Source organism: Ischnura elegans, chromosome 4 (assembly GCF_921293095.1).
Source record: "Ischnura elegans chromosome 4, ioIscEleg1.1, whole genome shotgun sequence".
Taxonomy (NCBI): Eukaryota; Metazoa; Arthropoda; class Insecta; order Odonata; family Coenagrionidae; genus Ischnura; species Ischnura elegans.
In genome coordinates, this window is record NC_060249.1 from 117,018,226 (window position 1) to 117,029,066 (window position 10,841).

The 10,841-nt window shown below is 38.9% G+C and overlaps 2 non-coding genes across 2 annotated transcripts; one reads left to right on the forward strand and one right to left on the reverse strand.

Moving 5' to 3' along the window:
- Positions 1-3,539: 3,539 nt before the first annotated feature.
- On the reverse strand, positions 3,540-3,611 carry Trnaa-cgc. Its single transcript has one exon. It is a non-coding gene; the product is annotated as a tRNA-Ala (tRNA).
- Positions 3,612-9,981: 6,370 nt separating this feature from the next.
- On the forward strand, positions 9,982-10,053 carry Trnaa-cgc. Its single transcript has one exon. It is a non-coding gene; the product is annotated as a tRNA-Ala (tRNA).
- Positions 10,054-10,841: the final 788 nt, after the last annotated feature.

Genomic DNA, 10,841 nt, shown 5'->3' on the forward strand with positions numbered 1-10,841 from the left:
TTCTCAAAATTCTTTACTTTTAGGGCATTTTAAGTAGGACATTTTTTTGGAGTACTTAATGAGAGTGCTTTTATATGACTTCATTAGTTCTTGATTCAGACATTCGATTGCATGTACATTCTGGAAAGTGGTTCTCTCTAGCTAATTCACATACATTCTTGATTCAGACATTACATTCAGACATTACATCTACAGTCATTCAGACATCTTGAGACAGACATACAGTTCTTGATTCAGACATTCGATTGCATGTACATTCTGGGTAGTGGTTCTCTCTAGCTAATTCACATACATACCTATTATTCCACTTTAGAGATTTCCACCATTTTTTCAGAAAGAGATTGCTATTGAAAGTTGGTTGGGCGGGTGGCTTGTATCAAAATAATACGTAAAAAAATGATTCATTATAGATTATGCAAAGTGATGGGCTCGGAGCGAAGGTTTTCGGAGCGAGTGTTTGTCGCGTTTTCAATTAGTGCCACCGATCACTCATGATTGACGCGGGGTTTTCGAAGCGTCCTTTTTTCTTACCATTTCACCAATGATCCAAATAATTCATTAGAAGCTTCATCCACTTGTGAACAGTAATATGTTGGTGAAAAGTTACGTAATTCTTAATAAACGGGAGATTTTGGAAGTAGTAATTAGTTTTTATAAATCATTAAATTGGTGGTGGTTTCCACATAGCAATTGTGTCTGTTCAGTTTAGTTGCGGTTGTTATTTTCTGCCCATGTACACTGAGATGGTTTAAAAAAGAGTTGCAATAGAAATAAATACGTAATTTGTGGAAAATTTGAAAAACTAAATGTAGAGAGTCATATTTTGGTGTAATTTTTTCAATCCTGGTAATTTATAGAACTGTAATTTTTTAAATTATCCTTGCATATAATTTTTTATTTCAATGTTTTCTAAATAATATCGAACATATGTGCATAGCAGTAATGTAAGCCTGTTAACAGTACGCTGATAACACGGGGCTTCAGTTTAACTGCTCGATCTTGGAACTCGGCGCAGGTAGTCATGCTTCACTCACCGCTCCGAAAACCTCCAGTTCCTTCGATTAATATGGTGGATCCCTTCATCATAGAAAACGAATGGCATTGATTGCGATTCGTAACTCACCATTATTGTATCCATCATATACAGATTATTTGGTTTTAGAAATCCCAGTTTAGACGAATGTTAATGGTCAATTTTGACCTCATTTGGAAAAGGCCAGATTGGCGCCCATGCGATGCCACTCCACGTGACGTCACAGGGACTTAGATGCTATACGAGTAGTCAGGAGTTTTACATCGTCTGAGATTACCAATGCATGTTTGAGGCGCAGAGCTCAGGGAAACATCTCTTAATAACCACCTATTAAAATTGCCCATGGTCGGAAAGTTTCCTTCGTTTGATAGGGTATTAATAATCCTTATTTTAACCAAGCGTTATATGCTTGCAGGGTACTCTGCTACATGCTAGCAGCCTGCATCGTGGTGTTGCTCATAGCCTCGCAACAAGGTGACCTCACTCGAGGTTTACCCAGCATTCATACTTAAGCCTTCGCGTTTTCGCGCGCTTGAAATTTTTCACTTTTCATTAAATCGCGAAAAATTGATATCGTCATTTAAAAATCTAAAAGCGTAAAATACGTACTCCAGGAGAAATAATATTTCCATTTAGGCAATTAGAAAAATAGGAAACTACCCTATTACCTTCGTCCTCATGAAATTCGGCGATTCAATCACTAGAGGACTGCCTTCGGTTCGCAGCACTGTACGGAGTCACAAGGCCGTGTACTTTATCTACATCTACAAACAACCCCGCAATCCTCCTCAATATGCATGTGGCGGGGGTTTTAGGAAACCAGCCGTTTACAATTAAAAAGGAAATTCTCTAACCAACTTTTACGCCTAGCTTTTATTAAAGACCTTTGTTGTTCGGGGAAAACGAAATCCTTTGTGTATCCTTTTGGCACAATGTTTCTCTTAATTTTATCGTTTCTGTCGGACCAGGAAATATAGTGGGGTTCTTATATAATGTGTCGCTCTGAAAGATACAAGCTATTTTCAATACCTCAAGCAATTATAAATTTAGCGCGCAGCCTCCGTCTCTTGCGGCTCACGGCCTAATTCGTTTAACACCTGTGTAACGCTATCTGTACGCCCGAAGCAGTTTCGGCGAATCGCGCAGCTTTCCTTTGTATCTCACTTAGTTCACGGATTAAGTCTTTCCGCGCCGGATCCCATGCGCTCACTGCATATTCGAGGTGTGGCACTGTGAACTTGTGCCATAGCGCCACCATTCCGAGGCGGTAGGCAGAATATAGAAGGAATGGGCGTTCACCTTAGACATTATTCGAGGAAAACTGCAGTCTAGCCAGAGGCGTACGTTTTCGGAATCACATACGAGTGCATTAAAACAGAAAAAAAATCCCAGAGAGTCAAAAACATATGATTATTACCGTATACCTTAAATGTCTCATGAAAATATACGACCTGTTTGAAAAGCTGCCATTACTTCAGGATGTACCCAGTCGAATGTTTGGCTGCTCTTAGAGTTGAGGATAGATGTTTTTCTTCGCTCGATTACCCTGTTATTCGGACAGTAATTTGAATCTATCCATAATATATCTTTTGACCTACGTTCTGAGTGACGCGCATTATCCTATCTTCGTGTAGAATCCGACTAAAATCTGATTCGAAGAAATTTTCGTGATCCCTTCTGAATATTTTCCGAGCTGTTTGTATTTAAAAAAAATATACGCTTTACATTCGCTAATTTGTTTCTATAAAAAAACACCAGCAATTCTTAGCTAAGAAAGAAAACCCCTATTTCTTTCCAGGTGAACTTAAGAGGCAAATTTGTAGATCCATATGACGGAAGAAATACTTCATCACAGAATCCAGAGAAGCAATAGTAAATGAATTCAGCGACGATGAAATGCTATTTTGCATTTTCAGACGTCTTGACAGTTTATTATTATGCATTCAAAGCCCATTTTGGTCAGTATTTTTTACTGAAAATATGTTTTCATGTAATACTCCCAACTCCTATAGTATGGAGTACGGAAATATCATCCTTCTTAGAAAGACTAGTAAAGAGTGATGATGCATTCCAAATAATCTTTAAAAAAAATAAATAACAATGTTGTTCTCAAATATTAGGATGATGAGTAAGTTTTAGAAGAAATATACAACATGAAATAGGCATTTGTGGAAGAAATGAAGATTAGTTTGGTTTCTGTATTAGGGAAAATAGCCAAATGTCGAATTATATGCTCAGGATCTTTTTAACCCATACCGATCAACATTTCCATCAAGTCCATGAATGTATTTCAGTTATCCTATAAATGGAACAAGTTGGCTGAAAACCGTCGTAGTGTATGTGTAAGGTCGCAGAATTAAACGCACTCGGGAGAACATTTTCGAAAATAATTAAGATAGATGTAACAACTATTATTAAGTGTTCATTCACAGGTCTACGGAAAGGAAGAAAAAATTTGACTGTCCCAACAGTTTGCCATGAAAAAACAGATGCAAAAATCACGTTATGGAGGTGCTGGGATTTGAACCCAGGACTTTCAGCATGCGAAGCAGACACTCTACCACTGAGTTACACCCCCTTATATAGTTGAGTGGGCACAATAAAGGTATTAAGAAACATTCACAAATACCCTAAGTTATGACGCATTTCTTGCACAGATAACGACCAAACGCTTGGTATTTTAGGATGATGAATAATTTTTAGATGGAATAGACTGTATGAAATAGACCTTTGTGGAATAAATAAAGATTTTAATATGGGTTTCTGCATTAGCCGAAATGGCCGTTTTTCAAATGAATCCCACTTGATTTGTAATCTATAACGATAACATTTATTAGTCAATTGAATTCAGCCCACCAGTAGCTGACGGATTATCTGATTGATAAAATACATCTGAAAATGTTATATTCTACAAAAAAATACAGTGGCTGAAAATGCTGACATGAAAGAGGTGTTTAAGACGCATTTGAGGTTGTGGATTAACATTGAGGGATAATTTTTAGATGAAGTAGACAATTTTGGTAAAAGAATGAAAAAATAAACGCTTTTGGTTCGCTAAAAAATTGTTTTCTCAAAAACAAACATCGCAGAGAGCGAATATCGGACCACTCAAAGAGTTAAGGATGGATATTTTTCTTGACTGTCGCAACCCGTGACTCGTGCGGTAATTTAACCTCGTTCGTATTCCTGCTCCCTTATATTCTGAGTGACGCACATTATCCCATCTCTGAGTGGAACGAGCATCCATTTCGGAGAAATTCCCTTCCTCTAACCCTACCACTCTTCCTTCTAAATGAGACCGCCGAGCAGATCTGCGCCCTGAGCCCCCCCCCCCCCCCCAAAGGGTCCCCAACTGATGCTGAGGGTGGCCACGGGGAGGGGGCGGTCGCTGGACCGGCGGAATGACAATGAGGCTGGATGGACGGATAGCGCACCCAAGTCACGTCCGATCACGAATGCGTGCGATCATCGTAATAATCTCCTCTCGGCGACGGCAGCGCCGCCACCGCGTCCATGCGGGCGCCACGGAAACCGCTCGCGACGCTTGATTGTGACAAACGGGCCGGTTGTTGGGGACACCTTCAATGGCGAGAGTGGAGAGAACCGCCGCGCCGCTTCGCTCGTTTATTCAGATGGCGCCGTTGTTGTCGCCGCCAAAAAGCCGTTGTCTGGGCGACCGGGTGGGGGCGATCGTGACGCCAGCGGCCGGAAGTGGCGGCGCGTGGAACCGCCCACGTCTTGCTTCGCGCGCACAACCGTTCGACGCACCGCGAATCGGAGGTATCACCGCCCTCAGAGTAGATGGAAACACATGCCTCAGTCAGCAAAAGGAAAATGTAAATATACAAATTGCTAAAAGCAGGCTATCTGGAGGTTACATGAGAATTAAAATACATTAGTAATGAAAAGTTTACCTACCTATGAGCACAGTAAAGGAACAGAAAATACACCTTTTTTTATACAAAAAATGCACAAATACTAATATCATACTGCTGATAAATAAATTTTGAACCAAATAACGCAATTTCCAGCGCTCCCTATTGAACCAAAATGGCATTAACCCAGAATCGAGGACAATTTATTCTTTAAATGTTGATATGTGCGAGGAAGATCCTAAATAGTTCTTCAGATAGGTATGTCATTCGACTCCTTTAATCCTCTAGACAGGAAGGTCACCTATAAAATGCGCGTTTTCTACTTATTGGACTTAATTTTAGATTTGTGATCGTTTCTTCCCTTGCAGCTGGTTGAGTCCAGCTTTTGACTTATTTCCTTACATTTCCCACTCTTTTATAAACACTCCACACAGCCTATTCATGATTCACCTTTATTTCAATTATTTCTATCCTAAACATCCTTGCATAGCTTTGACATTGTCCGCCCTTTCATGACTTGCTCGAATATACCTGGCAGGCTTTCTTTAAACTATTTCAATCTTTGAAATACCAGTTTTACCTGATCTCTGCATTCCTTCAGGTTTTCTTCCGCGTCAGCTTGTTTGTGGACAACAGTTTCGCTGGCTATCCTGCCAACTTCTTCAGGTCGAAGGTGTCGGCTGTTCACTGTCATTAATTGATGTGCCGAAGGCGCTTTCCCGCTGTACCGGTGAATTATTTCACCCTAACCAGCCAGATTACAGATGATTATGTTTTGTGCGCAATTGTCTGTGTTGTGTGGGTAGTGTTTTGTTTGTGTGAGCAGAAACTTATAACTAATGAGGATTTTTACATATACAATATTTTGGGTTGAATACATAGATACATTTTGGACCATATATTTATAGGTTTTATTTACATTGATAAATGAGTTAATTTAACAGCTATAATATAATTGTAATGATGGATATGGAATTTCTTTTCTTGTTTTTTTCTTTTGTCTTTATTCATTTCTTTGAATAAGGTATTTATCATTTTTTTCCTTTTTATTATATTTTTTTTGTATTATGTTTATTTATTATATTTTCCATTATTTTTATATATTTTTTTCCATTTTTTTTCTTTTTATTTTATTAATATATTTTTTTCTTTTCATCATCATCATCATTTTCATTAAATAAGAGTACCCAAATAAAAAATTATATATAATACCTTCTTTATAATCCTTACAGTGGACGACAATTCTACAAGAAAGAAAGATATAGGAAAGACTCATAGACGAGTGATTTGTTGAGGCAGTTTGTATGTGGTGGGGATTGATGGATCATAATCCCATATGTTTGTGAGTAATGTGTTTTGAGTTGCCCCGAGTCTGGACTTAAAGTTGATCGCTAATTTGGAGATGAATGTGCTAATTGTGGGAAGATTGTGTTTGGACCGTACATCAGACATTCTGACTAACCTGGATTGGTTAAGGAGTAGGCGTAGGGTTTTATTTTGGAAGATTTCTAATTTGTCTCTTATATTTTTAGATAAAGCGAATATCTCGCAGCCGTACAGGAGGACAGGTCGGATTGTTGAAGTGTACAGTCTTACTCTGTGATTATGAGAGAGAGGCGAAGATTGTGAGCATAGTGAGGCAATTGCCTGCCAAACAGCTAATGCCTTGCCGGTGCAGTACTTTAGATGGGGTTTGTAGGAAAGTTTTTCGTCTAGCAAGACTCCTAGGAATTTGTGGGTGGGCGCTCTTGGTATTCGATTTTTGTATATGTGTCGGCTGTTGGTTTCTGCCTCGCTTATATACTGTAGGCTAGATGAGAGCTGCACTTTGATTGGCTGTGTGACTGGGCGCTTCTGGAGATCAAACCATCGCCGCGGAAACCTACGTTCTAATATCAGTTTTACTTTGAGGATTCTACACTGAAGTAGCGTATTATAACACAAGACGAGCATTTGGCAGGCTTTTCTTTGGCTTGTTTTGTACTCCCTTTGATATTTTTCGTTTCCCAATGCAGCGTATAAAATGGTTTTCCCACCACCTGATCAATATGCATTCCCCAGTCAATATTGGACGTATAACTAACATCCAAAGGGAAAAATCACAGACCACTTACTCCCTGGTGAGTGTGGTTGGCTGATCACGACGATAGCGTTTGTTTTCCTGTTGTTTAATTTGATTTTAAATGCTAGTTTCATTGTAAATGATGCTCGCGGAGAAGTAGATTATCATAATTTTCTAGGAACACAATAGGGTAGTTTCCTTCATCAAAGAAAACGAAAGGCATTGATAGCGATACGTTACCCACCATTAGTGTATTCATAATACACAAATTATTTCGTTTTAGAAATACCGGTTTAGACGAATGGCAATGATCCATTTTTATCCTCATTTGAAAAGGGCCAGATTGGCGCCCATCCGATGCCACTCCACGTGACGTCACACAAGCGCTACCAGCCAGCAGGGTACTCAGCTACCCGCTAGCAGCCTGCGTCGTATCAGCGCTCAACTCGCCTCAAGGTCACCTCACGGGGCGGCAGCGGGAACCAGAAATGCGTCACACGGAGAGATTTCCCGGCATTCATACTTACGCGTCGCGTTTTCGCGCGCTTGAAAATTTTCACTTTTCATTTGATCGCGAAAAATAGATATCGTCATTTAAAAATCTAAAAGCGTGAAATACGTACTCCAGGAGTAATAATATTTCGATTTAGGCAATAAAAAAATAATAGGAAACCACCCTATTGCTTAACTAGCTTCGCTTGAAGCTAGAATTAGTCAAGCGTGTGTGGTAAGATTTTCGGATGGGAAAGGGTGCGAGAAGTGCTTCATCGTTTTCGTCCGATTGCACCTTGAACACGCGACACAGTCACGGATAAGGAAAAACTCTAGGTGGGGATGCTAAATATATTTTGAGCTGCCTTCACTTTTATCATAATGAAAAATAAGTCGTATGCAAATGTTAAGAAAGTTTTATTCACACTGATTATACACTTATACGAGTCAATGCCATTTTACGATGTATAAGTTACAATTGTGTTACTGCAATTTCAGGCAATGCGGACGGCCCCGCAACTGGGGGGGGGCGTGCACCCCCGCACTCCTCATGTGTATGTATCCGCCACTATCAAAACAATCAGGTGAGATCCGGCGAAGAAATGCATACCTGTGAATTTAATAATGTGAAACTGCAAATAATGAAAACTGCAACGAACGAATCGAAAACGTTACACAGCTTTTACGGCTGGGAATCTTTAGAAACTTACGGAGACTATGGGCGAGCATTGTGGCTGAGTCACACCAAGGACGGAAATTTCCCTCAGAATGTTAGCTCAAACGATAGTTTTCAGGGACCAAGAGAGTGATGGCTCGTCTCATCCTTTTCTGAATCACACGGCCATTCCCACCGTCCCTTTTTTTCCATCGCTTATTCCGTCACTTTCCACATTTAAAACTATCATTCAATTAAAAGCCAAACGTGGCGTGCATGTCAAAATATTATCCAATTTTGTATTTCGAAACCAAAAATTCGTTTATTCGCATAATTTCTGCGATCGCAACTTTCTATCTAGAAAGCAATTCATTCGTAGTGCTGATTCGGGGTTTTTCACACCAATTCAGTATCCAATCATTGAATTCATCTACATCTACAAAATACCGTGCGAGCCACCTCTAGGATGTTTGGCAGGGGTGATAAATCACCAGCATGCAATGGCATTCCTGAATACACGCCAAATGGCTCAAAAAACGTTACGCATACTAGCAAATTTTACTACCGCATTCATTCAAAGGCAAAACTTGCCAACCATTCATTAAGGTTATCTGCCAATTAAGCTAGAACACACTGTACATACTGTAATAAATAATGCGAAAATTCATAAACATGCGTTAAGGTAAACATAAGTTAGGAGGCAACAATACAGATCATCAAACCTATTTGTGAGTTCTAACGCTGCCGTTACAGTCTCTAAAGGCCTAATTACACGGTACATTAACACGTACAAGTTAATGTACGTTTGCGTGAATGATTTTGGTGGACCGGAACGGGACATGTGCGAATGCAGGAACCAAATTAGAACAGGTTCTATTTTCTGTGCATGCATTCTCACAAGTTGGGTGGTTGCGCGGTGCATTTTGGCGTTCATTCTCGCGTACATCCATTTAGACATCAACCCGTACGTGTTAATTTATCGTGTAACGAGGCCTTTATTTATCGTGGAAAAAAGGCATTCTGAATCTATCTGTTCTACAGTCTGTCTCTTTTATTTTATTTCTATGATCTGATCTACCGTAGCATGTTAGTGTTCATAAGATATGGCTAACGTCCTCAGATAATACGCTGCTCTCGAATTTATTTATTCGGTTTAGTCTATTTTTTATTCCACGGTCTGACAGAGATTCCAATCTAGCCTGAAAATGCTCTTGATTTTTAATCCAGAGTTGTGCTGGTCTAAAAATCAAGAACATTATGAGGTATCATGCAATGTTATAATCATATTCCTCAAAATATACTCAACGCATTTTTTTATAAACATTCTAACGCATGCACATTTTGACAAAATTTGATCAAACTATTTTCTGCATGGATGCAGGGCGTGTGTGCATTACAAAAATATTTTCAATGTTTTAACTTCGAAATAAGGTACTCGCTTTTTTTCTGAATAGATTTGGGGCTCATGGAAAATACTGCACAGTATCACATGTTCCACTTACACTCCTATGTTTTTACATATTTTTTCTAGAATTTTTGTAAAAACCATGTACAAAATTATATCCAAATCTCCGATTTGGAGTCACGAGAAATAAACTGCAAACTAATGCCCATTATTCGCTTTCCTACGATAGAACCTAATACTGTGAGCTTATTCCATCAAAGCTAAAAGTCAAACGAGAACCTTCCTACGTTAGATTTGAATTTATTGTTGCAAGCTCGACCAAATATCCTTACAAACACGGACTGGTCGAAGTATTTGGTCGCTACAGGTGTAGGCACTGCGTCGCGTCGCTACTTAGCATATTAGTGAACGCTCCTTCACGTCAGGGTTTCTTTGATGCTAACCACTGAATTTTATAACGGGGGTGTAACTCAGTGGTAGAGTGTCTGCTTCGCATGCTGAAAGTCCTGGGTTCAAATCCCAGCACCTCCATATTATTATTTTGCAACCATTTTTGCAATACAAACTGTTGAGGAAATCGTATTTTTTATTCCTTTCCGCAAACCTTAAAATGACATTTTTAATGAAGGTTTTTACGCCATTTTTATTTATATTCGAAAATTTTCATCCCAGTATGTTTCAACACTCCTCTCCTACGCGTGCAAGTTTCGAAATTTTCAATCACCGTATTGTATAATTCGGATAACTGAGATAAAGTTATGGACATGATGGAAATGTTGCTCGGTATGGATTAAACATCCATTTATAAAATCGGCTATTTTGCCTAAAACAGAAACCTATCATTAAATATTTATTTCTTCTACAAATTTCTATTTCATGTACTTTATTTCTTCTAAAATTCATTCCTCATCCTAAAATTTTAACGTGATTTCGTTTTTTAATCCTGTTGAGATTATTAAGAATGTATCATCACTCTTCACCAGCATTTCTACGAATGGTGATATTACCTTATTCCAAATTCTAGGAGTTGAGAGAATCATATGAAAACACATTTTCATTAAATCAAATACTGACCTAAATGTCCTTGGAGTGCATAACAAACTATCAAAATGTCTAAGCATGCAAAGTCGCATTGCATAGTCACTTAATTCACTTGGTATTGTGCCTCTGGCTTCTTTGACCAAGGATTTCTCCCCTCGTATGAATCTACTAATTTTCCTTATAAAGTTCGCAAGGAAAGAAACAGGGGTTTTCTTTCTTAACTTGATAAGTGATCTAAAATTAAATCGGGTCCAATTTGATGGTTAGGGTTTTCAAAT